The sequence below is a fragment of the Lissotriton helveticus genome, chromosome 1_1 (genome assembly GCF_964261635.1).
Source record: "Lissotriton helveticus chromosome 1_1, aLisHel1.1, whole genome shotgun sequence".
In the NCBI taxonomy this organism is placed as follows: Eukaryota; Metazoa; Chordata; class Amphibia; order Caudata; family Salamandridae; genus Lissotriton; species Lissotriton helveticus.
In genome coordinates, this window is record NC_136057.1 from 257,269,698 (window position 1) to 257,276,947 (window position 7,250).

The window sequence follows — 7,250 nt, forward strand, 5'->3', positions numbered from 1 at the left end:
AAAATGCCTTTAACCGCATCGCTGCGGCGGCTTTCCCGCTGTGCGCGGCGGTTTTAAAAAACCCGCGGTTCATGACGAGCTCAGCTCGTCATGAGCGCACGGCAGGTAACGCTCATGACGAGCTGAGATCGTCATCAGCCTGGAAGGGGTTAATGATTGTTTATGAGCAGGAAGGTGTCCCTTCCTTCACATAAACAATCATTAAATAATGGGGACTAGGTACTACAATGTGTGCTGCAAGATGCAGCACACATAGAAGTAGCAAATCATCATTATTGATTGTTTATGTGTGCAGGAAGGCACACCTTCCAGCACATAAACATGAATTCCCTGCAACGTAGGCACCCCTGCACTATGGCACAAGGGTGTCTGTGTTGTCACTAGGCTGATATTTTTAGCAAAAGGGAAAACACAGCAGTGCACCGTATTGTTTTAAACGCAGTGTATCCCTGCGTTTTTGAAATGGTGCAGTGCTGCAAAATTTGCTGCAACATTTCCTTGTAGATATGCCACTAAATGTCGGCACACAGAATACCAAGGCTGGTAGCCATGGCTTCACCTCATGACTCTTTAGTTCACTACCAGACTAGCTCTGCCCTTTGTTCTCACTCTTGCAGTTTTTTGCTTTCTCCCTTTATGACTGTTTTTCCCTCTTTCTCTTCCCCGTCTCTCTGCTTTGTTTGTTTTTACCCTCTCTTGTGCTCCATAAACGTTTGATGAGGTAAAATAAGTGCCAGTCCCCACCGGCAACCACCTGCTCAAATTAAGCACTGGTTAATTCCAATTTACAATACTGTACGATCAAAGTAGAAACTAAAGGTTGACAAACTCCAAACTGTTTTTTTTCCTTCGAAAGTAGTAGAAAAAGCATTAGCAATGCCAATGGGTCTGACTTTAAATAGATATTGTATAATAATATTAAACATTAAAAGTAGATGGCACGGGAATAGGTATGTATTTGTGTGGAAGCATATAACTGTAGAATAATATTGGTATAAGTTAAAATGTCAGTTAGCAGTTGTACTGTCAAGCCAGAGGAAATATCTGTGTACATTATTGACTGCCCTTCTCCCATCTGTGTTGCTGCCTGAGAAAACACCATAAATGATCTAGTTATCTAAGGTACATTATTAGCATTGCAATGTCGTGCGTGTGCCGCTGAAAGTGCAAGCACAAGCAGCTAGATGAATAAATAAAATAATTATAGCAGTGTGGAGGGAAAACACTTTTTATGTGTGTTAGACCTGGCATCTTTGGCGTGGTTTTCCTCTATCTTTTTGCCTCTACCTCCTGTATTTTTTGATGCTGTGCTGGATTTCGTTTTTGCTGGTTTAGATGCTTCGGACACTCTGGGCCCGATTCACAGAATGAACTTAAGACTCAATCCTAAACTCACTACTATTTTGGTATTCACAGAATGCACTTACTACTTTTGGCATTCACAGAATGAACTTACTACTTTTGGTATTCACAGAAGTTAGGATTTTGTCTTAAGTTTGTATTAAGACAAACTTAAGACAGACTTAAGACAGACTGAAGACAGACTTAAGACAGAATCCTAACTTCTGTGAATACCAAAAGTAGTAAGTTCATTCTGTGAATGCCAAAAGTGGTAAGTGCATTCTGTGAATACCAAAATAGTAGTAAGTTTAGGATTGAGTCTTAAATTCATTCTGTGAATCAGGCCCTGAGCCACTGCTGATCAGTGCCAGAGTGTCAGTGCTCCCTATGTAAAGTGTTATTCTGATTGGATATACATGTTTGGCATATTTGTAAAGTAAAGTCCACATTTGTAAAGCGCACAATCACCCGTAAGGGTCTCTAGGCGCTGGGGGCCGTCGGGAAGATTAAGCGAGCTATTGCCCAGAGTCACATGGTGCTGGGCAAACATGCCGCCGGAGCCGGGGATCGAACCGTGGTCCCCAGATTCCAGCGTCAGTCGCCCTGGCTGCGGCGCCACACCTCTCCCAGTATCACCATGAAGTCCCTAGTAAAGTGCAATGGGTGTGCCAGGGCTGGTGATGACAAATGCTACTAGTGGGCCTGCAGCACTGATTGTGCCACCCACAGGAGTAGCTCTAAAATGGTGTCTCAGGCCTGCCACTGCAGTGCCTATGGGCAGTTTAGAAACTGCCATGTCCTCCTGGTGAGTGTCCCCACTGACCAGGCCTAACCCTTTCCTTTTTGTGCACATCAGTCACCCTTATGGAAGGCCCAATGTACCCCCCTGGGCAGGGTGCAGTGTATGTAAAAGGTAGAGCATGTACTAGTGAAGGTGACATGCTCTGGTAGTGAATGGCAGCCATTTTCGTTTTTCACTATTGTAAGGCTATCTTGCTCCATAGATTAACATAGGGGATGCTGGCTACAGTGGCTTCCAGCATTTCTTCCCATAGGAACAAGATAGGACATAAGTATCTAGTATCCCTGAACTCATAATTTAATAACACAGGCTGAATGACTGCATTTGCAACCTGAGTGGTGGGAAGAGTTAGCACCTGGGCCTGAATAGGGCTGTGCCTGCCTGCCACAATGCTGGCTCCACCTCCTGCTGGGCGGCTGACGACCCTGCCCTCACTCTGAAAGGAAAGGAGAAGCCAGGCAAACAAAGTACTCAGGCAACCCCCAGAACTGGTTCAGACCGGACTCAGGGCCCACTTGCACAAAGAGAACAAAGACTTTTAGGGGTATAAGTACAGGACCCCTGACAACAGAACATTAGATCATCCTGGAATCAAGAAGGAACCTCTGCCAAGGAGAAAGCTGAATCTGAAGAAGGAAGACTGTCCTGCTGTTGCTCTGCTGGACTGACCTGTTGCTTTGCTGCCAAGGAAAGGGGAAGGACTTTGCTGTTGTGCTGTGTCCCCTGTCTTGAAGGAATCTCCAAGGGCCTGAGAAGAGCTGGCTCCCTGTTCTGAAGTACCAGGAACAAAAGGACTTCACCCCAGCTTCCTTGAACTCTGCTGAGAGAGTTCTGTCCTTCCTAGAGTGCTTGATCCAGTTATGGGGCCTCTGGAAGTTGTACCTGTGCTGGGAAGCTTGAAACTAAGCTTGAGAGACTTTTGCAATTGAAAAGTGTCGCATCGCTCGCTTGCGGAGCGCATTCCCGACAGTGCGAGAAGTTTCCCGCCGCTACGAAGATCGAGATCGTCGCAGCGTCTGTTGCCGCTGCCAGAGCCGTCGCATCCTTCGTTTGCGGGACGCACCAGACCGGTGCGGGAAAGCCGAACATCGCTGCGAGTGTCGTCGCAGAGCCTGTCGTCGCTGGATGAGATCGCCACACCGCTTGCTTGCGGACCGCATCACGTTGCTGCGAGTGTCGTCGCAGAAAACATCGCGTCGAGGAGCTGCGAGAGAGAAGATCACCGCTGGTCCGCGCATCGTCGCCCCGGAGATCGTCGCAACTCCAGAGATCATCGCATCGTGCCTTTGCGAGAACAAACTTCCTACGGAACCTACGCACCGGAATCCATACAAGTGGCCTTCCTCCCCATACAGACCGGATTCGTCGCAACACGCCCGCTGCTGTAGCGGGGCTGTCGCAAACGCCTCCCCAGGGTCTCAGGAGCAACGCATCGCTCGTTTTCCACCGCACCAGCTTCTGCTTTTGGAACTTTGTCGCAACTAAAAGGTACTGTGAGTAAACGTGACGCAACTGTGAACTTTTCACGCAACTGTGGATTATTTTACAGCAACCTAAGGAACTTTCATTACAACCTTAAGAACTCTTTTGAAACCATATTCTTGAACTGTGTATGTTGGATTTTAGTTGTTTTGGTCTTGTGTAGTTTAGATTAAATACCTTAATTTTTCTAAACTGTTGTGGAGTCAGTTTGTGGTGTTTTCACTGTGTTACTGTGAGTGTTGGTACAAATACTTTACACATTGCCTCTGGTTAGCCTAGACTGCTCGTGCCAAGCTACCTAGAGGGTGAGCAGGGGTTATCCCAGAGGGTTTCCTCTTTACCCTGATGAGAAGCAAGGGTCCCTATTTGGACAGTGGTACCTACCTCTGCCAACTAGAGACCCCCAGTTCTAACATTGTTGGTCAGCGGTGCGGATTGCACTTGTATTTGTACTAGATCCACAGTAATTGGTGTACATCACTAGTGAGTGCAGACCACTACGCCACCACATACTACTGGTTTTTGATTTTTGATTCGATTTTTGAGTAACTCTTCAAAGCATCATGTCTGCGAAAGGAAAGGCACTCAGTGAGGGGGCAGAAGGAGAATTGTAGTTTGTCATTGGAGATTTGTATTCATACAAAGTTTAGCAACTTAGGAAATTCTGCCTTGAGTTTGAGTGCCCCATAAAGAGCGCCTACAGAAAGGAGGAGCAGCAGAGAATCTTGAAAGCCCATTGGGAGGCACAAGAGGGATATGATGATGTGGATGTAGAGAATGCTTTTCAAGTCACAGATCTGCCAGTGGGCAGAGTAGGAGCTGGCAGCAACCACTCCAGCAGGGGCCCCACCCCAGAAGAGTTACAAGAAAATCAGAGAGTAAGAGAATATGACTTGGAAGTCATGAGAATGAAAATGAAGCAATTAGAAGTAGAAAAGGCCCGTGCCTTAGAAGAGAAGAAATTGCTTTTGGCTCATGAGTTGAGCATGAGAGAACTGGATCTTAAAGCCAAGGAGGTGGATGCCAGTTCAAATGGTGGCAGCGCACAGCCAGTGCATGGGGGTAAAGTATATATTCCCAAAGACCTGGTACAGAATTACCATAGGAGTGAGGATATCTATGTCTGGTTCACTTCGTATGAAATTGCATTGAAGATGAATGGTGTGCCTGATCCCTGATATGACAGCTTTCACCCACGACACCTAAGGATGAACCTCCCGTATGGCCAATTCCTGAGGCTAAGGAGGAATTGCACACAAATGGACAACTACAAATCTCAAGCCCAGGATCTGAAAGGTAAATTGCAAGCCAGGAAGTACCCGGACAGAGTAATCAACACAGCTATGAAGAGAGCCAAGAACAACAACAGAGAGGCTCTCCTGGAAAACAAGATGGGAACCGTTGAAAAACAAACCAGGCCAATATGTATCACTACATATAACACCCATTCAAATGAGGTATCAAAGATAGTGAACAGACATTGGCGTATCCTGAATTGTGGTGATTTGGGGATTGAAAAACCAATGTTTTCCCACAGACGCGGGAGGAACCTTAAGGAGATTCTTGTACATACATGCCCCAGAACATCTCCTCAACCACAACCCTCTGTACATGGGACACAGGGACATTTCCCATGTGGCAAATGTGCCAGCTGTCATCTAACGAAGAGGAGTAAACAACTAACCTTCACCAACGGTACGAAATGGGACCAAAGGAAGATGACGAACTGTAACAGCAAAAACGTTGTCTACATGATTACATGCCCCTGCCATTTGGAATACATTGGCATGACAACCAGAGCGGTCAAAACAAGACTCAACGAACACAAGAGCAATATACGGTGCAAGAAAAGCACCACAAAAATGGCGACTCATTTTTTAGAAATGGGACACTGTGTCAATGACATCCACTGGACCGTAATTGAACAGTTGCCCTCAGAACATGGCCTTTTTGAGAAGGAACAACGCTGGGTTTTCCGTTTGGGAACCCATCTATCAGGCCTTAATGATGACATTCCATGGGGGCAATTGAGGGTGTGAATATTATCCTGCATTGAGACATCACTGACACCAAATCATTCATTACAAACCTCTTATTCTGAAAAAATGAGGCCACAACATCTCGTAGAAAATCCATCCTTAGGCCGTTGCTGCAACAAGTCACCAATAACACCCCCCTGGCCTTTGGGGCCATAACCTTTGTATATATACTAGAATCAGGAAAGACTAAAGGATGTCAGTTCATTGGAACGAGCATGCGCGGAGAGAAGACGTTCTCCCGTTTCCTCCAGCTCAGTGCGCATGCGCCAGGTGAAGACGCACTATCGCAAAGCATGCGCTGTGCGAAGAAGGCAATTCCGACGCGCGTGCGCTAAGAAAGACGGTGCGGTCTTTAACCAATTAGCAGATAATTACCGGCAGACCAAATATGGGCCTCCCCGGCCGCTAATTAACGAGAACAAGGGCGTGGTAACAAGCACATAAAAAGCCACTGGAAAACACACTCCCAGATACAGCAGAGCCGGCGTAAGGCGCAGCGAATAGGGATTCTCCTCATAGACCCGTGAGTAATACCTAAAAGGGATGAATCTGGCGAATCCTGACCAATATGTAAGTACTAAGAAACAGAAACAGCGGAAGGTATATATTTTGTCCACCCTTCTTTTCACAGGCAGCAAGGAAGCCCGGGTAACCCCTACGTTAGACACGGTCTCATGGAGCAATGATCTCCTTATCTTACAGTAATTTTCCTTTTTTCACTGTTTACGTCACAGTGACCTCACCACCATTGATAAAATTACGGGGCACTCAACATGGCAAGAATCTAGAGCGTGTGCTTTATGTTGTATGTTTGTCTGTCTTGTATGTGTCCTTTTTTTCGAACATTTTTCGATTTTTTGTCGAATTTTTTCAGAATTATTTTCACAATAGGCACGTTAATTATGTGTAGATTGACACTTTTGTGCCATGAATATTAATTTTTCAACAATTTTTAAACCGCACTTTTCTCTGCATGACCAGCACCACGGATGCATTAAACCCATGGTCTTTTTGAAGGAAAGGATCACCTGAACATTTTTTTTGTCCTTTCTCTCTACAGGTCAGCAAAATAGCGGCTAAAAGTTTAGGTACAATGATAGACCTTCACTTGTAAATATCACTTTTCTTGTATATACACAGAAAGAGATTAGAAAAACGTGAGTAAGGTGGGGATTTTGTGTACCCCAGTCCTGAAGAAGATGTTCTTACATCGAAACATGTTGACACACACAAAGAGGCGGCGCACATAATACTACGCCACACTTCCTCTTGTATCCTTTTTAACAGTACCAACTCGGGGAACAATTAAAGTTTTTGTGTTAACCCACGAGTCAGGTCCTTTTTAATCTCCACTCACTACCCCAACCCCACCACTACACTCACTCACTATATTAAAATAAAACACCCCTCACTATACACCACACATAGCCATAAGAGTGCTCCCGCGCAAACGCAGGTCGCAGCACGCCGTATCCCGTAGAGGGATACGATGACCCCGATGATGAAGCATGACACCAAGGGGCCTGTTGGTGTGTGAGGGGTACCCATAAACATCAGACGTGCTCCCAACCATAGTAGGGACACCG